We start from the raw sequence: 24,153 nt of genomic DNA on the forward strand, positions 1-24,153 counted from the left end.
GTCTAAGCTCACTTTTTTGCACAGAACTGACCAGTTGTTCCAGCACTACTTGTTAAAGAGGCTTTCCATGCTTTTTCTTTCTATTTTGCATTTCTTGCCCCTTTATCAATGATTAATTGATTGTATGTCTGGGGTCATTCTTTGAATACTCAAATCTATTCCATTAATCTGAGGGTCTGTCTTTATTCCAATACCATGCTGTTTTAATGACTATTGCTTTGTAGTACACTTTAAAGTTGGGGAAAGTGATGCCTTCCCTCTTTTTTTCCCTTAAAGTTGCTTTAGCTACTCTTGGAAGTTTATTGTTCCAAATGAATTTCAGGAGTGTTTGATCCACTTCTTTGAAGAATGTCATGGCATCCTTAGAGGGATAGCATTAAATTTGTATAATGCTTTGGGGGAGTAATGCCATTTTAATTATGTTAATCCTCCCAATCCATATACAGAGTATGTATTTATTTATTCATTTCCTTGTGTTCTTTATTTCTTGGAGCAGTCTTTTTTTTAAATAATTTTTATTTTGACCACAGTGGATTACAAATCTATCACAGTAATATTTTAGGTACATAGTGACATTGAATCAGGGGCATTCACACCACCAATGTTGTCCTCCCTTCACCCTTGTTTCCAGTATGCATCCCATACCCCCTTCCTTTGCCCTGGGTTGCTAGTATAAGTGGTCCCCTCTGTGTCTAGCTTGTTGTAGATTTGGTATAAATTCTGTTGTCATTGGCTTTGGATTTGGTATTTAAGTGTGATCATTTTTTATTCCTACTCGATGTTCATATGACTGTTTGGTCTTGGTACCCTCCATTATTTCTCCTCCAATTTTTGAGGCAGAACAAGATGGTTCAAGTTATGTGGTTCTGCTAGAAGGAAAGAAAAAAAGGGCAGGGGGCAAAAATCAAACAAAAAATAAAAACTAAAAAAGAATGGGAGGAGTCCTTCTAGATGCTATAAATATCAATTTAAGAGAAGAAAGGGAAAAAGGAAGAAAAACATAACAAGAATACAAAAATAATTAAACAAAGAAAACAAAACAAACCCCATAAAGCACCACAGCAATAAACACCACAGCAATAAAGACAACAACCAAACAATAACCATGGTCCTGAGATAAAAAAAAAAACAAACAACGAAACAAAGCACAAAAAATCAAACAAAAAAAACAAAACAAGCAAAAACAACAATAACAAAAAATTAATTTGTGCTTTTTTTGGCACAGTAAATATTGGGGAGATTAGAAAGGGAATTCCTTTGGCCTAGGAGATATAGGGTTTCTCTGCCCTTGAAGTATACTACTGTCATGGGAATAACTGCAAGCTCTGTACATGCTCTTATTCTCTTCCCTGAGTCCTTTTGTGATGTTTGGAAACTTTCCACTCAGTCGTGGATGATAACATCAGGCCTCAGTAACTAGATATCTTGATATTTGCACAGGTCATAGGATAGAGCCTAAAATGGAGTCTTTATGGTTCTAGAAGTTCTGTTCCATCACTGTTGTTTTAATCAGTATTCTGTAGTTGGTGGTCTTGGTTTTTGGATCAATCCTAGGACAAAGCCTAGGATAGTCTTTCATTATGTTTCCAGAAGTTCTTATCAGTTGCAATTGTCTCAGTCAGGCCTCTGAATTAGAGATCTTGGTTGTTGTACAGGTCGTAGACCAGAGCCTAGACTAGGGTCTTTTTTTTATTGGTCCCGGGATAGGTTCTGCTCAGTCATGGTTGTCACAGTCAGTCTTCTGAAGTTAGCAGTCTTGGCTTTTGCACAGATCAAAGGATGATGTGTCTTCTGATTTCATCTTATTGTTAGGTGGTGAGGTAAGACAATCTGCTCTTAGACCAACTTCTTGCCATTTCCTCATTGTCAGGATGTCTTATCAAAACTGGTGCTTGTTGGTGTCAGAGCAGTATTAAGAATGTCTCAGAAGGAGTTTGGTTCTTGAAGCTGTTGCAGAGAACTGTGTCAGTTCTATGTCTGAGATTTAAGGTTCAGTGTTGGATAATCGCTGTCTAATCACATGGAGTCTAAGTTGGAACCACATGACATATGTTCAAGGTGGGAGGTTCCCCTGTATTGTAGAATGTATGAGTTCTTATCTCTAGTAGATAAGAGCTTGTTTCTATAAGTAAAAATTTCCCCTTTTTAGTGTTCCTGTGCAAAAAGAAATGGTGCTATATTGCTGGTGCTTTTGGGGGTGTCAGGTTCCATCATATCTGTGCCCTGGTTTTGACTTGAGTTTTAATCCCGGGCAAGACTTTTTCTTGTAGGTTTTTGTACCAAGCAGAACCAAAACAGATAAAGTTAAGGAGGAGAAAAAAGCAAAAACAAGACAACACACACACACACACACACACACACACACACACACACACACACACACACAGGAAAAATAATTGAAGCAGCCTTTTTTTTTTTTGGTTAACTTTTATTGTGGTCGAAGTGAATTACAAATCTGTCACAGTAATATTTGAGGCACATTGTGACAATGAGTGAGGGGCATCCCCACCACCAGTGTTGCCCTCCCTCTACCCCTGTTCCCAGCATGCATCTCCCTCCTTTATCCCTGTAATGCTAGTGCAACTGTTCTCCCCTTGTACAGCTTGTATTGGTCTTTCACCTCTTTAGTTGTCTCCAAGGTATTTAAATTTCTGTTGCACTGTTGTGAATGGGATTGAAAAATTACCAATTTTTAGAAGTAATTTCTTAGACTTAAATTAAGGCAGTTTTCTTGAAAATCCCAATACTAGGAATTTGTTTTATTCTCTGTAACCCTATTTCACAATAAAAAGTTTCTGTGTATCTCAATTTGCCATGAATTTGCAATGATGAGATACATCTTCTGAGTATTTTATTATATTCCTTTTTTCTTCTTTCTCTCTTCAGGTTTATTGGTATAGTATTTTTCTTTTTAAATATATTTTTATTAAAACACCATGGTTACAAGATTGCTCATTATACAGTTATTTTCTTATATTCTTATATTCAAAGTAGCCCCAACTCATGCAATTGACTCATTTCACTTTATTATTAGTGAAAATTGATTGGAACATAAAGATATTAGCACATGCTTTTACTGTTGATAGACACTCCTAGTGGTTTCTAATTTTCCTTCCATCCAGGATACTTTTATCTTCGTTAACTCATTTTCTTATTAAGATCTTAAGGTGAAAAGGGCTCTTCTGAGTTACAAAGAGGATCGCACTGCCAAGGTGTCCTGTCTGCCTCAGTTTCTTGGGACTCAGCATTACTGTATTTATCATTTACATTCTCTTGTAAAGAAAAGCCTGCCAGACCATATCTGTTTCTGAGACCTTTTTATCAACAGAATTTGTGATTTATTGCATTGATAATTCCTTAGCAATCTTGTATTGACTGATCTTTCCTTTGCTATTTGTCTGTTTTTATTTTTGGACCAGCTATGCTCAGGGTTTACTCCTGGCTTTGTATTTAGGGTTAACTCCTGGCACTGTTCCGGCAGCTATGTGTGGTGTTGGGAATCAAATTCAGATGGCTTCTTTTGGCATCAAATCCAGGCTGGCCATATGCAAGGCAAGTACTTTCAGTACTTGTTCAGTCTTTCTTGTCCCTGATATTCCAATATGGATAAAGAGGAACATATTAATGGCTTTATGTGTCCTTTTGCTATTTACTCAGATATTATTACAATATAGATTTTTATGACAAAAATTATTCTGAACTCCTAGTACTTTCCTAACAGGGTCTTGAAATTAATTATTTTTGCGAGTGTAAATAGACTTTAAAAACTAACATCTTTTTCCTACTACAGTGTATTGCTTTTGAACAAAGGCAGGATAGCCCTCTCTTTTGGTTTGTTTCTTTCTATCCACATCTTTCTCTCTGTCTACATCTAGTTACCTCTTAACTTTTTTTTTTAATTTATTTGTTATTTTTGGGCCACACCTGGTGATGGTCAGGGGTTACTACTGGCTATGGGCTCAGAAATTGCTCCTGGCTTGGAAAACCATATGGGTCACTGGGAGATCAAACCACGGTCCATCCTAGGCTAGTGTGTGTAAGGCAGATGCCTTACTGCTTATGCCACTGCTCTGGCCCCATCTCTTCATCTTTTATCTTTCTTTGTGGCTTTTCCCCCTGTCTCTTGGTGCTGATGAACTGGACTTATTTAAATAATCATAATAGAAATAGTTTAAGGCTACCTTAATGAAATCATTAATGACAAATTAGGAATGAAATGATATGTGAACTGTCATGAGTTAATGGGAGGAAGTTCTAGTTTGCTATTTACCACACCCCCATCCTATGTTTACTCACCTACCTACGTCTTTAATTCCAGTCCAACTCTGTAAGTTTTTACTGAATTTACTCATTCCATATTTTGATTTACTTTCTTCCATGAGAAACCTGGCTCTCTAAAATATTATCCTAAATCCATTTGCTAATCCCACAGTATACAAAGAGTAGTTTGAGATTTGTAACACCCATAGCACCTCTGAAACAAACTTCTTAAAAACAGTTCAAAATTTATTTGCAATGGTGTTCATATAAAGTTGCTTTGTTTTGTTTTGGGGCCACACTTGGTGGTACAAAGGGTTTACTCCTTGCTCTGTGCTCCAGGATAATTTCTGGCAATATGCAAGGAACCACAGGTGGTATTAAGGATCGAACCCATGTTGACAGCATACAAGAAATCACTCTACCCACTTTACTATCTTTATAGCCCATAAAGTTTTTTTTTTAACTTTTAAATATGGTTCTAAAAGTACAAAAGAGGTACACTTAGAGAAGAGTTGCTCTTGTGTCTGGCTCTTCACCCAATTCTGCCACATATCTACAAGAGGTCTCCACTTCCATAAATTTTTTTTCATTTATTCTTCCTGTCCTTCTTTTGCAAAAATAAGCAGCCACATGTAAATTTTGCCCTTCTTTCTTAGACTGAGAAACAATTTTATAGTTATGTCTGGATTTGCATTAGTTAATAATATAGTTTTACTACATACCACTTTATATAGATTTTCTCTTTAAAAAACTTTCTTTCACAACTACCTGTAATTTCAATGAATATATATGCCATTTTTTATAAAACCAATTTTCTCTGAATGATTATTTTTGCTACTTGTAGTATTTTATAGTGACATAATATTACAACGTGACATTTTGCATATGAATTTCCATATTATTGAAGTAACTTTAGTGTGGATTTTATGAAAATAGGGTTGCTAGGTAAAAGCTAACTGAAGAAGTCAGTTTGTTGTATGTGTGACAACATATTTAGTCTTTTCTCATGTTTTTAAAAATACATTTGTTTAGATTTTGGCATATGATTTTCTATTTCAAAAGTTAGTAATTAGCATACCTTTCTTCCTCCTCCTTTCCAGTACAGTTGTATTATTGCTCTTCTTAATTGATTCTAGGGAAGAAACTTGTGCTCACATGATTTCTACCCATTTGTCCTTCTCCTTGACTGTAAAGAATGACCTTCTGGTATCTCAAAGTTGCTGTTGGTTTATCTTTTGTACTGGTGAACTCTGCATTTTTAAACACCTTTCAATAAAAAAAAAATTTTTTTTGTTTGTCTGCTGTGGCAAGGTTACACACAGATCATGTTCCAAGCTGGATATGAAATTATTTAGTCTCATAGTATGTTAATATTTTTATTTTTTTTGAAGAGGGCTGGAGAGCTAGTATGGGAATTGAGGCTTCCACTCAGCTAACCCAGCTCTGGTTCTTGGCATGGCCAGAAATAAACCCCAAGCGATGCCAAGATATTAAGCCCTAGGTGTGGTCTGCCTGCCCACCTACCCCTACCACAAGGTTTTGAAATATATCAACACTGAAAATTTTTTCATAAAAATACTAACTCTGGCTTTTTTTTTTAGTGATCTGAATGTTTTAAATATGTTTTTTCTTTAGCTATCTTTGTGGCTGTGATACTGCTGCCTTGTTTAGATAGGGCCGGAGCTTCATTCTGTGTCCTGTGTCATGTGTTCAGAATGTGGGTCTGTATCAGTCCAGTCTCTTCTCTCTAGAAAATCAGGACAGCTCTACTTTCTTCCTCCTCTTAAGTTAATGATAATTTTAGTTCTGATATTATCATGCTGAAAAGTCAATGACTTGTATTGTTAGCTCCTGGAAAAGCCTAGTGGCCAGACCATGTACTTCTTATTCTTTATCTTGAATGTTATGATCACTCAAAGGAGAAACAGATCCTTTGTTTCTTTACTCCACCAGCTTTTTACTAAATAAATGAAATGTTCCTAAGCCCACAGAAGTGGATGACCATCCCATCCTACCTTCCTTCTCTGATTTCTTACCTAGATTCTGTCTGCCTCCAATCTCTAGTCTTCTGTTTTGTAATTCTGATCTACAGCTCAGTAGGTTTGCAGCCTTTGTTACCTTTTTCTTGTGCACTTTTGTTAATGGTTTCATGTTGTGAAGACCTCCAGCATATTACCACCTCAGCAAAACCATATTTGCTTACTAAGTATGTCTGGTTAAGTAAAACTTGGAGGTTAAAAATATCTCTTTAGGGGCCAGTGAGGTGGTGCTAGAGGTAAGGTGTCTGTCTTGCAAGCGCTAGCATAGGACGGACCTCGGTTCAATCCCCCAGCGTCCCATATTGTCCCCCCAAGCCAGTGGCAATTTCTGATCGCTTAGCCAGGAGTAACCCCTGAGCATCAAACGGGTGTGGCCCAAAACACCAAAAAGAAAAAAAATCTCTTTAGAACATAAAAGGCTTTATTTTACTGTCTGTAATTGGAGTATCCAAACTCTCAATTATAACCCAGTGTGTGTGTGTGTGTGTGTGTGTGTTTGTGTGTGTGTGTGTGTGTGTGTGTGTGTGTGTGTATGCCGGATTTTCTCTTTGGTTCTGGGACTTGACAATTTCTCTTTGAGTGAAAGTCCTTATAGTAAGTAACAAGATAATCCCATGGTCTTGGATTTGATAGACTCCAAATCTGTTCTACTTGCTCTCTTCACTCCTGCACCAATAACCTCTTACCTTTCCCCTGAACAAGGACAAAAGTTGTGATCCCCTCAAACCGCGGTCCGTCCAAGGCTAGCGCAGGCAAGGCAGGCACCTTACCTTTAGTGCCACCGCCCAGCCCCAAAGTTACACTTTCTTTTTTTTTTTTTTTTTTTGGAGGGAGCCACACCCATTTGATGCTCAGGGGTTACTCCTGGCTAAGAGCTCAGAAATCGCCCCTGGCGATCAGAAATGGCCCCTGGACCATATGGGACGCCGGGGGGATCGAACCTCGGTCCTTCCTTGGCTAGCGCTTGCAAGGCAGGCACCTTACCTCTAGCGTCACCTCGCAGGCCCCTATTTTTTTTAAATGTCTGTCCTACATATACATTTGTGAGCACATACATTTTTATTTCCTTTTTTTTTTTTATTGTTTTTGGGTATGTGACCTGTTTCTGTTATCCCCTCTGTCCACCCCCAAATACACCGACAATATAATGTAGCACCATTTCCCCCTGCAAAGGCACACTAAATAAAGGGAAAATCTTACATATAAAAACAAAGAGCTCTTATCTACTAGAGATAGGAACTCATAGTTGTTTACCATACAGGGATATCTCCTACCTTGAAAATATGTCATGTGGAATCAACTTAGACCTCAGGTGATTAGATACCATTCATCCAGCCTTGAACCCTGGATCCCAGACATAGAAATGGCACAGCTCTTCACAACAGCTGCAGGAAACAAATTCCATCTGAGACAGCCTTAATACTGCGGGGTCAACACAAGGGCCAGCTCTAACATGATATCCTGACAACGAGGAAAATGCGAACAACTTGACCTTAGAGCAGATTAGCCTACCTTACCAGCTAACGACAAGACAAAACCAGAAGACTTGGCACCCTTTGGTAGGTCCAAAAGCCAAGATCGCGATTTACAGATGACTGGCTGCTAGAACCACGACCAGACTGTATACATCTTGGGACCAATAAAAAAGCCCTAGTTTAGGGTTTGAACTATGACCTGCACAATAAGCATGATCCCCAGTCCCAAAGGTCCGTCAGAGACAATTGTAACGGAATGCGGCTTCTGAAGCACAAAGAAAGACGCTATCCTAGGGGCCATCCTAGGTTCAGTGCAAAGACCAAGATCACCAACCACAGAAGATGGATTAAAATGACACTGAGGTAACAGAACCTCTAGAACCACAAAGACTGACTTCATCATAAGTCCCACCTCAGGATCTGCGCAGATACTGAGACCTCTAAACACAGAGCTCTGATTGTATCACCCTGGACAGAGCAGAAGTCTTCCACACACCACAAAAACACCACCGGGAGAGTAAATGATCCTGAGCAAAGTCTAGGATTGATCCCATGACAGTATACTCCAAGGACAGAGAAATCCCATATTTCTTAGGCCAAGTGAATTCCTTTTCAAATGACCCCAATATTTACTGTGCCAGGGCAGGAGGGAAAAAACAAAAATACAAAAAGCACAAAAACTTGGTTATTTTATATATATATATATATAACCTTCATTTATTATTGTTATTATTATTTTTATTTACCTATCTAATTTGGTCGATTTCTCTGTTTGGGTGTGATTATTGAAATTGTTGTCCCCAATTATACTTATTTTTTTTCTCTTCCTTTCTTTTTTTTCATTATGTGCTATGCTATGTTTCTTATTTCAAGACCATGGCGTTTTTTTTTTGTTTGTTTGTTTTTGTTTGATTTATGTTTGTTTTGTTTTGTTCTTTGTTTGTTTTTTGTGGTGCTTAACAATATAGCCGGAGTCCTCACTGAATATTTGACACTTCTTTTGGTACTGGTGGAGTGTTTCACCTTCTTTTTCTCCTTCATCTCCCAAATCGATGATGAGAGCCTCTAGAAGGATTCCGCCCATTTTCGGGGTATAAGACTCTTACCCCAGTTTATTTATTTTCTCTTTTTCAGGCAAAACCACGCAACTTGAACTAGCTAGTCCTGCCTCCAGTTAGAGGGGGAAATAAGGGAGGCATCAAGACCAAACAGGTGCAAGACTACTAAGTAGTAGGTTAGATACAGAGGGGACCACATATTCTAGCCGCCCTGGGGGTGAGGGAAGAGGAAATGGGAGGTAGGACAAAAACAGAGGAATAGGGAGGACAATTTGGTGATGGGAATCCCCCCTGATTTTGTGTAAATATGTACCTAAAATATTATTGTCAACAATATGTAAGCCACTATGATCAAAATAAAATTTATATTAAAAAAATGGAAATAAAAAAAAGTTGTGATCCCCGTGTTTTACCTATTCTTACTACTGATATTATCTATGTTCTGATATTTTTGTGGCCATTTTTTGTTTTGTTTTGTTTTTGGGGGGCCAAACCTGGTGATGCTCAGGAATTACTCCTGGCTATATGCTCAGAAATTGCTCCTGGCTTGGGGGACCATATGGGACACCAGGGAATCAAACCATGGTCCATCCTGGGTCAGCAGCATTCAAGGCAAATGTCCTACTGCTGTGCCACTGCTCCAGCATCTCTTGTGTGTGTGTGTGTTTTAAACTTCTTCAAACTACTTCAGATGACCTGCTTTATCTACTATATCTAAAACTATGAAGAGCATTTCTGCTGTGTTTACACCCTAATTCTTCTTTTTTTTTATTTTTGGGCCACACTCAGTAGTGCTCAGGTGTTACTCCTGGCTCTGCACTCAGAAAGTGCTCCTGGCAGATTCCAGAGACCATATGCAATACCAGGAATGTTTCTTAATATTGCCTTCTAACATAGCATTTATTTATGTTTAAGTGTCCATTGTCCATCTTTCCCTGCTGCAAGAAAATATTGAAGAGACCAAGAAATTTGTTTTATTTAACAACTGTGAATGCTTACAGCAACATTTAGGACCTTTTAAGGGACCCAAATTTGTTGAGAACCATAGCGATAGTACAGGTGTTAAGGCATATGCTTTGCGTGTGTTTTACCTGGATTCAATCTCTGGCACCACATGTTTACCTGAGAATTTCTGGGTACAACTTTGGAACCCCTTGAGTACTACTGGGGATGGCCCTGAAGACAGACCCCCGAGCAGCACCGAGCTGACCTGGTTAATCTCTGTACAGCAGGACTCAAGTAGCACTGCATCTGCAGGCTCTTATGGAACTGCAGGCCTGGCTGAATGCTGCTAAGAGAGGCTCCAGGCCTTTTGAATACTTCTTAGGGGATCTATCCAAAGTATTTTGATGCTTTGTTTTATTTGGGACTTTCACCTGGCTATATTCAGAGATTTCTTTTGGCTCTGAACTTAGGGATAATTCCTTGTAGGTTTTGGGAAGCCATATATGGCTCTGGGAATTGAACCTGGTTCAAATGCATGCAAGGCAAGTGTCTTATGCTCTGTACTATCTCTTCAACTTGACCACCCTCCTCAAGTTTTTGGTTGTTGATTATATGGGCTTATGTTGAACTAATGGCTAGCTCATGAATTGTCTTTAGGCAGACTAAAGGGGAGATGTCAAGATTACAAGGCCCGGAGAGATAGCACAGCGGTGTTTGCCTAGCAAGCAGCTGATCCAGGACCAAAGGTGGTTGGTTCGAATCCCGGTGTCCCATATGGTCCCCCGTGCCTGCCAGGAGCTATTTCTGAGCAGACAGCCAGGAGTAACCCCTGAGCACCGCCAGGTGTGACCCAAAAACCAAAAAAAAAAAAAAAAAAAAAAGATTACAGTGCTGTTCCATTAGTGGATCAGCTGAACCTAATCACTTTGAGGTGATGGATTTGGAATTTACAAAGAAATTATAGCATGCATTTCAGATGGACTTATAAACCAGTGAACTTTAAATTATGGAGTACAGAGAGATTGTCCTTAAATAGGAGATAAAGAAATCTATCAGGATGGGTAGAATAACAATATTTGGGGAAATAGATATTTCCATATTAGTCTTTCACATTAATTTTGAACTTCAATATCCTTTTTTCCATATCCCTTAAAGATTATCCTAGTATGATTTCACTTAGATACTTCATGCTAATGAAAACTGTGAGATATTATATCATGTAATTTAACAATTCTCATGAATGGTTTATATACACTTATAAGGATTATTTATAAATGTATTCATTTATCTGTTTTTGTCTTTTGGTTTGCAAATATTCATTGAATTCTGAGTACTAAACTAAAATGTGAATGAGGGCTGGTAAGAGAATAGTTCAGGTAAGGCAATTTCCCTTCATGCTGTTAACACAGGTTAGATCCCTGGTATCCCATTTGTTGCCAAGAGTGATCACTGAACACAGAGCCAGGAGTAACCCATAAGCACTGGTGGCCCCAAAGCAAAACAAAACAAAACAAAACAAAAACAAACTGTGAGTAAGCTCGTCTTCACTATTCATAACATTTTATTCAGGGAAACAAACAAGTAGACAGACCTAAACTTACATGGAAAGTCCTAGATTTCAATTTTTTGGTTCTATAGAATATTGTTTAGAGTGTAATTTAAAATTAATATTTTAGCCTATAGCATATAAACATTTAAATTTTAACTTATTGTTAAAATTAAAATAGTTAAAATTGTATACATTTAAATTTTAACTTAGACTTGAATTGTTGAAATGTGAAATGCATTTATGGCTTTTAATTTTATATATATATATATATATATATTGTTAGTTTTTGAACCATGTCTGGTGATACTCAGTAATTACACCTGGCAGTGCTTGGGAGGACCATTTGAAATGGCAGGGACCTAACCTGTGTTGGCTGTATGCATGGCAAACACTTTATCAGCTGTTCTGTCACTCTGGCTCCAACACTTCTGACTTTTAAACCTTAATTTTCTAATCATGTGACAATTCATTAAAACATAATACTAAAACATTATAAATAGAAGTATTATTATATATTATGACTGAAATCCTGCTTTTGAAGTATTTTATCCACATTACACTTGGGTGCCTCAAAACACTGCATACAACTTGTATGCCTGAACTGAATTTATTGTTTTTGGGGTTTTTTTTAGGGGGTGGTCAGACCTGTGCCAGGAGTTACTCTTGGCTTTGCACTCAGGGATCACTCCTGGTGGTGATATGGGATATGGGGGATGCCAGAGATTAAACTCAGGTTGGTTGCATTGCAAGGCAAACAACTATAGTTCCGGCCCCTGAGCTGAATTTATTAACAAAAAAGAAATTAAAGGTAGCATAAAGAAGTCTATGGCAGAGTTCCCTTGTCAGTGAAAATTTCACAAGGGTCAGTTAGAGGAGCATTTTAAAAATAAGACAGGAAATTGAGGAATATTTTACTATTGTTTTGCTAGCAAAATAAAATAATAATGGGATAATCATCTATTTTTCCCAGCTTTATATTAAGACTCACATTAATTTTTTTAGCTGAGTTGACCTTTTCAGACTTTTAATTTCATTTAACAAAACAGCTCATTTGATACAATTTGTCAGCATGGTAATTAAAACTACTAGGTATAAATATTCACCTGGATACATTTCTCCCTTAAATTCTAATTATTGAAGCAGAGAAGGTTATGTTAAGAGTTATTCACACCAACACATACCAGCTTTTGTTGCCAACTAGTTATGATTCAGGAAGACTGAAAACTAAGCTCTAGAATTTTTTTAATTGGAGAATTACTTCTTGAATCCAAATTTTATGGCTTGATCCCATAATGGATGAATTGGCTGCTTCTAAGAGAACACATCGCATGGAGATATTTGTTCAGTGAATTAATATAGTGTCCCTTTCTGGCCAAATGAAAAAAAAACTAAAATATTTACTTGAAAATAAGTCACAGAGTTTAAGTACCAGAATATAGAACAAGGGAACAGAGAATAAAGATAGAAAGGGAGAAGGGAATGTGGTTACCTGTAAGAAGAGAGTGAAGCAGAGACAAAGTTCAAACAAACAAACTTTACAGGCAGTTCTAACTTACAAGTGAACCATTACAATTATGTGATTTTCTGCTGGAGGCATAATTATTACTTGTAATTTAAAGAAAAGGGGAAACATGCTTTACTAGGTAATATTTTTTATTTTTACATTTTTATAGCATATTTAAACACATGTAGGTATTATTCAATTTTATAAGGCTAAGTATTTATTTTGCAGATTTCTAGTTTCATAAGTAGAACATTATGAAAACTAAATGAATATGCTACATTTACTTAGCACCTTACAGTATGTATTTCAGCAACTCAATAAAGGTTATATGTATAAAACAAGTTTCTTTTGCTTTCAGAGACCTATGTGTGTTCTTTGTAAGATAAAGTCACAAGGAATAATTGGAGAATAATATAGGTCTGAATAAAGTGTCCCATTTTTAATAATAACTAATGTTAAATGGTAGTTATTTTTTGAGAGATACTTTTAAAAACAGACATCACTGTGAAGTAAAGAAGTCAACACTGGGGCTGGAGAGATAGCTGGAAGGACTGGAACACATGCTTTGCATGCTAGAGACCAAGGTTTGATCCTTAGAACCTACCCTCAGGTACCCAAGACCTCAAGGAGTGATCCTAAGCTTTGTGTTGAGAATGGTCATTGAATATCACTCCAGTATGCCACTGGAGTGCACAACCTCCTCCTATCCCCCACCAAAACCCAAAATTACACTGAAAGCTTTACAAAGCTTTATTTTATTTTAGGTACCATGAATTACAGTGTTTGAATAAGTTTTTGGTGATTAATGCTCCATCTACTTATCCATTACCAAATGAATGTTCCTCCATCAAGGCCTCGTTCTCTCCTAGATAATGTAAACTTAAAAAATTCTAATTTGGACCCCATATTTATATTGTTAATGCTTATGATTTTGATATAAAGAGTCACCTCACCTCACTCATAGCAAAATATTGGCTCTTACAGGTGACCTTAAATTATTTCTAGTCCACTTCATCATTCCCTTTTCTACAAATTATTTGGCTTTCTAGTTCTGTCATCTAGGGCCAAGGCTTGTCATAATCACCTCTCCATTCCCCATCTTGCAAAAATAAAAAAAATCAAACTTCAAACTACAGAAGGTAAGTTCATCTGGTATTTGCTCTTCTGTCTCTGAATTATCTTCCTGAACACAATGCTCTCCAATTCCATCAAGTTGTAGTGAATTGCATGTTTGATATTACAGCTGGTTACTGTTCCACCATGTATATATACCACAATGTCTTTATCCATTAATCTTTTGTTGGATAGTTGAGTTGCTTCTGTATCCTGGCTATTAAACTAATGAAAATAGTTGCTTATTTGCAATTAAAATAGATGTTGATATCTTTTTTAACCAAATTTGGGATTAGATGCCATTAAATGGAAGTTCTACAAGAAATCGCTTTATAGTTTTCCAAAATGCTGAATTAGACATTCTGTGAATGTGGGTTCAGTTTTGGATGTAAGAGGCTGAATTCAAACTGAAAAATTTTGAGTGCTGCCTGTGTGTGTCTGTCTCCTGTCCTGTCGTGTGAAACTCTTGGGAGTGGGTCGAAAAGGGGCTCCAGAAAACTCGCTCTCCCAGAAGCTTATTCCAGGGCGGGAACGCCAAGGAACTGCTTCATAATGTGAAAACAGGCTATAAGCAGTACTTTGCAGAAGCCAGGTCCCCTGTTTGTGACGTCAGGCTCGGAAAATCTATGAAATTATGCCTGCTGAGTGGGGCCCGACTGTGAAAAATTGTGAGTGCTGCCTGTGTGTGTCTGTCTCCTGTCCTGTTGCGTGACACTCTTGAAAGTGGGCCGAAAAGAGACTCCAGAAAACTCGCTTTCCCAGAAGCTCATCCTAGGGCAGGAACGCCAAGGATCTGCTTCATAATGTAAAAACAGGCTATAAGCAGTACTTTGCAAAAGCCAGGTCCCGTTTGTGATGTCAGGCTGGGAAAATCTATGAAACTACGCCTGCCGAGTGGGGCCCGACTGTGAAAAATTGTGAGTGCTGCCTGTGTGTGTCTGTCTCCTGTCCTGTCGCTTGAAGCGCTTGAGAGTGGGTCAAAAAGAGGCTCCAGAAGAGCATGGCTGTTCCGTTTGCTACATGGCCATGCGCTCTTTCTAAGGAAAGAACACCATCACAAGAAGAAAAAATTACACTAAGAAGTGTGCTGGAACACTGAAACCCAGCATTTCTCTCTAGACTGTTTTCTCCACTGCGTGCTCAGACCTAATATTTGATCCTGTGAGAGGCTTCATCCACGGAGGACTCCCCTCCCTTGGAGGCAAGTCAACCCACCCAGAAAGGGTAGAGCCAGAGGAGTGTGGCTACGTACATCATTTAGCCAATGAATACCACCACAACATGTAGAAAAACCCACAATACAAGTGTGACAATGGGGAAAGACCGCAGGCCAGCATCAGACAAGAGAATGAAGATGACAATTCTGAGGACCAGATAATGACCAACCAACTAATCAACCTCTCAGATAAGAACTTTAGACAAGCAATATGGAAGATGCTCAAAGAACTCAAAGAAACCATGGATAGAGTTGAACAGAACAATAACAAGAACCAAGAAAGACAAGAAGACAGAAATCACAAAACTCCAAACTGAAACAACATGTCAACTAACAGGCCTGAAAAACTCAGTAAATGAAGTGAATGACAAAATGGATAAGCTCTGGGACAGGGTAACAGAAGCTGAGAAAAGAATTGGTGCTGTGTCATGGCTTTATTTCTTGTTTGCTTAGGCACACTAAAATGAGAAAATACTATACATACCAATAAGTTCTTATCTAATAGAGATGGGAACACACAAATCTTGTAGTGCAATGAGACCTTACACCCTGAACATTGACATAAAGACCTGGCACAGGCCTCAGAAGAATGGGCATTCTCCATTCACCCCTGATCTAGAGAAGACATCTACAAAACATCCAAGGTTGTATATAACATTACCTGGAGGCATTCCTCTACCAGGGAAGACCCTACAGCTGCTCTGACATCGATCTACTCAAAAGAGACTTCCCTTAACACTGAGAAGACTTAACAAGAACAATGACCTGCTTACTGGACAGGGCTTGCTGTATTGCCCCTTAATTGTGAGGTTTGTCTATAACATCACCTGGAAGCAATCCTCTACCACGGAAGACCCTACCACTGCTCAGACATCAACCTGCTCAAAAGAGACTTCCCTTAACACTGAGAAGACTTAACAACAACGACCTGCTTACAGGACAGGGCTTCCTGCATTGCCCTTTAATGGTGAGGTGAAACGAGAAGATGCTCCACATCATGACTTCAATGTAGGATATGCAGATTCCAGGATTTTTAATACAGAAACATGATACCAACAACAGAGACTGTGTGAAAAGTGTGTTGGCACTACGGACAATGTCTTGGATTGGACGATAACTTGCCTGAAGCCTAGAGTTGGTGTTATGCCAGGAAACTTCAGGGGTAGGATATCTTTGTATTTAGGCCAAGGTTATTCCTTTCCATGCCCCTCATATTTTGGTGGGCCATGCAAACAACAATTGCCACTCTAATGCCGTTTTTACTGTGCTCCTTTGACTCTAATGCTTAAAATGCACCCACTTAAAATTTGAGGTTAACTTAAGCTAATATGCACGTACATGGAAATGTAAAAAAACTATGCCTCTAATGTTTAAGGAGTTACGTAAATTGTATAGCTTTAGATTGCCTTGTGTGCTGTTAAGAAATATTTTAATGTGTTACAATCTGGGGACTTGAGGGACAAAGTAATTGTACATGGATTCTGTTTTATATATCTTAACGTTCTTTGGCTGAAAGTTCAAAGTTAAGATATCAGCAAGGGGACTTCTGAGAATTATGTTATAGGTGATTGTCCTTCCACTGTAACTTTACCTTGTACTCTTTCTTTGCATCTTTTGTTCTCATAATTCAAAATAAAAAAATTAAAAAAAAAGAATTGGTGCTGTGGAAGATGAGATACATAACAATTCCAAACAGCGGGAGAGATTGGAAATAAAAACTTAAAGCAAATGAACAGATAATGAAAAAATTAGTCAAAGAATGGGAACAGATGAAAATAGAAGTCTATGATAAGCTCAACAAAAACAACTTAAGACTCATTGAAGTTCCAGAGACCCAGGAAGAAAATTTCCAAGAAGAATCAATGGTCAGGAACATCATTAAAGAGAAACTTCCAGAGCTAAAGAATATATGTGATCAAATCCTGCATGCTCAAAGAGTATCAACAAAAAGAGATCCCAGAAAAAATACCCCCAAGACACATCCTAGTCACAATGAGGAATCCCACAGATAGATACAGAATTTTTAAAACAGCAAGATTAAAAAGGGAAATTACATTCAAGGGAGCATCCTAAGATTTACAGCAGATCTGTCACCAGAAACACTCAAGACCAGAAACCAGTGGTGGGATATTGTGACAAGACTGAATGAAATTAATGCTTCACCTAGAATACTGTACCCAGCAAAACTCACTTTCCGGTTTGACGGAAGAATACATGGTTTCACAGACAAAAAACAGCTCAGAAACTTTACAGACTCAAAACCAGTCTTAAGAGAAAAACTGAGATGCCAGCACCCTTCTGCCTCTCTACTCTGCTGTCCTGCATTTCCGGCCTGATTTCCCCCTTGGTGTGGCTCATCAGCAAGCCTGCCTTCCTGTGAACTTTCCGGGGAGTCTGCCTTCCCGTGAGCCTTCCGTGGAGGTGAGTCGACACGCCCAGAAAGGGAGGAGCCACTGAACTTCCGCTGGGTCTCAGATGCCAGCACCCTTCTGCCTCTCTACTCTGCTGTCCTGCATTTTCGGCCTGATTTCACCCTTGGTGCGGCTCATCAGCCAGCCTGCCTTCCTGTGAGCTTTCCGGGGAGTCTACCTTCCCGTGAGCCTTCCGTGGAGGTGAGTCGACACGCCCAGAAAGGGAGGAGCCACTGAACTTCGTTGGGTCTCAGATGCCAGCACCCTTCTGCCTCTCTACTCTACTGTCCTGCATTTTTGGCCTGATTTCACCTTTGTTGCGGCTCATCAGCCAGCCTGCCTTCCTGTGACACGCCCAGAAAGGGAGGAGCCACTGAACTTCGCTGGATCTCAGATGCCAGCACACTTCTGCCTCTCTACTCTGCTGTTCTGCATTTTTGGCCTGATTTCATCCTGGGTGCGGCCCATCTGCCAGCCTGCCTACCTGTGAGCCTTCCGTGGAGGTGAGTCGACATGCCCAGAAAGGGAGAAGCCAGAGGAGCACGGTTGCTCCGCTCCCCTTCGTGACGGTGCACAGCATTTAGCCGATGAATACAATCACAACACGTAGAAAAACACGCAGTACTAGTGTGACAATGGGGAAACAACACGGGCCAGTGCCAGACATAGAGAATGAAGATGGCAACTCTGATGACTTGAACATGACCAACCACCTAGTCAGTCTCTCAGATAAGGAGTTTAGAGTTGCAATATGGAACATGTTCAAAGAACTCAAACAAAGTATAGAAGAGAAAACTAAAAAGAATCAGGAGAATATGAAGATAGAAATGAGAAAACTCCAAACAGAAATTTCAGATCAAATAACAGGTCTGAGAAACTCAGTAGATGAATTGAAGGAAAACATGTTTGAGATTTCCCACAGGTTAACAGCAGCTGAGGATAGAATCAGTACACTGGAAGATGAGATACATAACAATTACATACAGCAGAAGAAATTGGAAAAAAGCCTCAAAGCAAATGATCAAACAATGGAAAAATTACTCAAAGAATGGGAACAGATGAAAATAGAAGTCTATGATAAGCTCAACAGAAACAACTTAAGAATCATTGGAGTCCCAGAGACTCAGGAAGAAAATCTCCAGGAAGAATCAACAGTCAAGAACATCATTAAAGAGAAACTACCAGAGATAATGAATACATGTGATCAAATCCTGCATGCCCGAAGAGTGCCAACTAAAAGAGACCCCAGAAAAAACACCCCAAGACACATCCTAGTCACAATGACGAATCCCATAGATAGAGACAGAATTCTGAAAGCAGCAAGATCGAAAAGAGAAATTACATTCAAGGGAACATCCTTGAGATTTACTGCAGACCTGTCACCAGAAACACTCAAGGCCAGAAGGCAGTGGTGGGACATAGTGACAAAACTCAATGAAATAAATGCTTCGCCTAGAATACTGCACCCAGCAAAACTCACTTTCAGGTTTGAAGGAACAATACATAGTTTCACAGACAAACAACAGCTCAAAAACTTCATAGACTCAAAACCATTCTTAAAAGAAAAACTGAACGGCATACTTTAAGACAAGGCTTACCAACAGACACACCAAACTTTAATATAAAGATGGCACTAACTCCCAGGACAATTCTTTCTCTCAATGTCAATGGACTAAATGCACCAGTTAAGAGACACAGAGTGGCTAAATGGATCAAAAAACTCAATCCAACCTTCTGCTGCCTACAAGAAACGCACCTGAATAGTCAGAACAAACATAGACTCAAAATAAAAGGCTGGAGGAAAATCATCCAAGCAAACAACACCCAAAAAAAAGCAGGAGTGGCCATATTAATATCAGATGATGCAAACTTTATACTTAGGAAAGTTGTAAGGGACAAAGATGGACATTTTGTATTAATCAAGGGATATGTACAGCAGGAAGAAATCACCCTCCTAAACATATATGCACCGAATGAGGGGCCAGCAAAATATTTAATACAACTGTTGACAAATCTGAAAAATAATATCAATAACAACACAATAATTGTGGGAGACCTCAACACGGCATTGTCAACACTAGACAGGTCAACCAGACTGAAACCCAACAAGAATATACTAGACCTGAGGAGAGAAATGGAAGAAAGAGGCCTAGTAGATATATACAGGACACTCCACCCCCAGAAGCCTGGATACACATTTTTCTCTAATGTACATGGGACATTCTCTAGGATAGACTACATGTTAGCACACAAAACATACCTCCATAATATCAAGAGGATAGAAATTTTGCAGGCTGCCTTTGCTGACCACAAAGCCCTGAAATTATATATAAACTACAAAGGGACACAGAAGAAAAATTTTAACACCTGGAAGTTAAATAGCCTCATACTGAATAATCAGTGGGTCCGAGATGAAATCAAAGAGGAAATCAAAACCTTCCTGAAAACAAATGACAATGGAGACACAAATTATCAGAACCTATGTGACACAGCAAAAGCAGTACTGAGAGGAAAATTTATAGCTTTGCAAGCACACATCAGGAAAGAAGAAGGGGCATACCTGAATAGCTTAATGACGCAGCTCATAGAATTAGAAAGTGCTCAACAAAAGGATCCAAAAATAGGGAGGCAGAAGGAAATAACAAAGCTGAGAGCAGAAATCAATGAAGTGGAAACCAGAAAAACCATCCAAAAGATCAACGAAAGCAGAAGTTGTTTCTTTGAAAAAATAAACAAGATTGATAGACCACTGGCAAAACTAACAAAGAAAGAAAGAGAGAGAAACTTGATAACTCGTATTAGGAATGAAAAAGGAGAGATCACTACTGATATGGTAGAGATTCAAAGGGTAATCAGAAACTACTTTGAGAAACTCTATGCCACTAAAAATGAAAACCTGGAAGAAATGGATAAATTTTTGGAATCTTATAATCTTCCACGATCGAATGAAGAGGATGTAGCATATCTAAACACACCCATTACTATTGAGGAAATTAAGAAAGTAATCAAATGTCTGCCCAAAAACAAAAGCCCAGGCCCAGATGGATTTACTAATGAATTCTTTCAAACCTTTCAAGAGGAACTACTACCAATCCTGGCAAGACTCTTTCATGAAATTGAAAAAACAGGAAAACTTCCAAATAACTTTTATGAAGCCAACATTACCTTGATACCTAAACCAGACAGAGATGCTACGAAAAAAGAAAATTACAGACCAATATCGCTGATGAATGCAGATGCAAAGATCTTCAACAAAATCCTGGCAAATAGGATTCAATGCCTCATTAAGAAGATCATCCACTACGATCAAGTAGGTTTCATTCCAGGAATGCAAGGCTGGTTTAACATCCGTAAATCTATCAACATAATACACAACATCAACAGCAAGAAAAATAAAAATCACATGATCATATCAATCGACGCAGAGAAAGCATTTGACAAGGTCCAACACCCATTCTTGATCAAAACCCTCAGCAAGATGGGAATGGAAGGAACCTTTCTCAATATAGTTAAGGCCATCTACCACAAGCCAGAGGCAAATATTGTCCTCAATGGAGAAAAACTGAAAGCCTTTCCTCTAAATTCTGGCACAAGACAAGGCTGTCCTCTCTCACCACTCCTATTCAACATAGCACTGGAAGTACTCGCTATAGCGATTAGGCAAGAAAAGAATATCAAGGGAATCCAGATAGGAAAGGAAGAAGTCAAGCTCTCACTGTTTGCAGATGACATGATACTCTACTTAGAAAACCCCAAAGACTCTACAAAAAGCTTCTAGAAACAATAGACTCATATAGCAAGGTGGCAGGCTATAAAATTAACACACAAAAATCAATGGCCTTTCTATACACCAAAAGTAATAAGGAAGAAATGGACATTAAGAAAACAACTCCATTCACTATAGTGTCACACAACCTCAAATATCTTGGTATCAACTTGACTAAAAATGTGAAGGACCTATACAAGGAAAACTATAAAACTCAGCTCCAAGAAATAAGAGAGGACACGCGAAAATGGAAGCACATACCCTGCTCATGGATTGGCAAGATTAACATCATTAAAATGGCAATACTCCCCAAAGCACTGTACAGATTTAATGCGATCCCCCTAAAGATACCCATGACATTCTTTAAAGAAGTAGACCAGGCACTTTTGAAATTTATTTGGAACAATAAACACCCTCGAATAGCTAAAGCAATCATTGGGAAAAAGAATATGGGAGGAATTACTTTCCCCAACATTAAACTTTACTACAAAGCAATAGTTATCAAAACAGCATGGTATTGGAATAAGGACAGGCCCTCAGATCAGTGGAATAAGCTTGAATACTCAGAGAATGTTCCCCAGACATACAACCACCTAATTTTTGATAAAGGAGCAAAAAATCCTAAATGGAACAAAGAAAGCCTCTTCAACAAGTGGTGTTGGCACAACTGGGTAGCCACTTGCAAAAAATTGAACTTAGACCCCCAGCTAACATCATGTACGAAGGTAAAATCCAAATGGATTAAAGACCTCGATATCAGCCCCAAAACCATAAGATATATAGAACAATACGTAGGTAAAACACTCCAGGACATTGAGGCTAAAGGCATCTTCAAGGAAGAAACTGCACTCTCCAAGCAAGTGAAAGCAGAAATTAACAGATGGGAATATATTAAGCTGAGAAGCTTCTGCACCTCAAAGGAAATAGTGCCCAAGATACAAGAGCCACCCACTGAGTGGGAGAAACTATTCACCCAATACCCATCAGATAAGGGGCTAATCTCCAAAATAGACAAGGCACTGACAGAACTTTACAAGAAAAAACATCTAATCCCATCAAAAAATGGGGAGAAGAAATGAACAGACACTTTGACAAAGAAGAAATACAGATGGCCAAAAGACACATGAAAAAGTGCTCCACATCACTAATCATCAGGGAGATGCAAATCAAAACAACGATGAGATACCACCTCACACCACAGAGAATGGCACACATCACAAAGAATGAAAATAAACAGTGTTGGCGGGGATGTGGAGAGAAAGGAACTCTTATCCACTGCTGGTGGGAATGCCGCCTAGTTCAACCTTTATGGAAAGCGATATGGAGATTCCTCCAAAAACTGGAAATCGAGCTCCCATACGATCCAGCTATACCACTCCTAGGAATATACCCTAGGAACACAAAAATACAATACAAAAACCCCTTCCTTACACCTATATTCATTGCAGCTCTATTTACCATAGCAAGACTCTGGAAACAACCAAGATGTCCTTCAACAGACGAATGGCTAAAGAAACTGTGGTACATATACACAATGGAATATTATGCAGCTGTCAGGAGAGATGAAGTCATGAAATTTTCCTATACATGGATGTACACGGAATCTATTATGCTGAGTGAAATAAGTCAGAGAGAGAGAGAAAAACGCAAAATGGTCTCACACATTTATGGGTTTTAAGAAAAATGAAAGACATTCTTGCAATAATAACTTTCAGACACAAAAGAGAAAAGAGCTGGAAGTTCCAGCTCACCTCAGGAAGCTCATCACAAAGAGTGATGAGTTTAGTTGGATAAATAACTACATTTTGAACTGTCCTAATAATGAGAATGTATGAGGGAAATTGAGAACCTGTTTAGAGTACAGGCGGGGGTCGGGTGGGGAGGAGGGAGACTTGGGACATTGGTGATGGGAATGTTGCACTGGTGATGGGTGGTGTTAAGAAAAAAAATATTGTTATTCAATAATGGAATACAATGTATATACAATATATTATTATATACAATACATTGCAAAAAAAAAGAGAAAAACTGAAAGACCTAATTTAAGACAAGACTAACCAAAAGACATACCAAATTTTCATATAAAGATGGTATTAAATCCCAGGACAATTCTTTCTCTCAATGTCAATGGACTAAATGCACAAGTTAAAAGACACAGAGTGGCTAAATGGATCAAAAAACTCAATCCAACCTTCTGCTGCCTACAAGAAATGCACCTGAATAGTCAGAACAAACATCGACTCAAAATAAAAGGCTGGAGAAAAATTATCCAAGCAAACAACATCCATAAAAAAAGCTGGAGTGGCCATACTAATATCAGATAATACAAACTTTATACTCAGGAAGGTCGTAAGGGACAAAGATGGACATTTTATATTAATCAAGGGGTATGTAGAGCAGAAGATATCACTCTCCTAAACATATATGCACCAAATGAGGGTCCAGCAAAATATTTAATACAATTGTTGACAAATCTGAAAAATAATATCAACAACAACACAATAATTGTGGGGGACCTCAACACGGCTTTGTCAACACTGGATAGGTCAACCAGACTGAAACCCAAGAAGAATATACTAGACCTGAGGAGTGAAATGGAAGAAAGAGGCCTAGTGGATATATATAGGACACTCCATCCCCAGAAACCTGGATACACATTCTTCTCCAATGTACATGGGACATTCTCCAGGATAGACTACATGCTGGCACATAAAACATACCTCCATATTATCAAGAGGATAGAAATCTTGCAGGCTACCTTTGCTGACCACAAGACTCTGAAATTATTTGTGAATTCCAAAGGGACTCAGAAGAAAA

The sequence above is a fragment of the Suncus etruscus genome, chromosome 5 (assembly GCF_024139225.1).
Source record: "Suncus etruscus isolate mSunEtr1 chromosome 5, mSunEtr1.pri.cur, whole genome shotgun sequence".
Classification (NCBI taxonomy): domain Eukaryota; kingdom Metazoa; phylum Chordata; class Mammalia; order Eulipotyphla; family Soricidae; genus Suncus; species Suncus etruscus.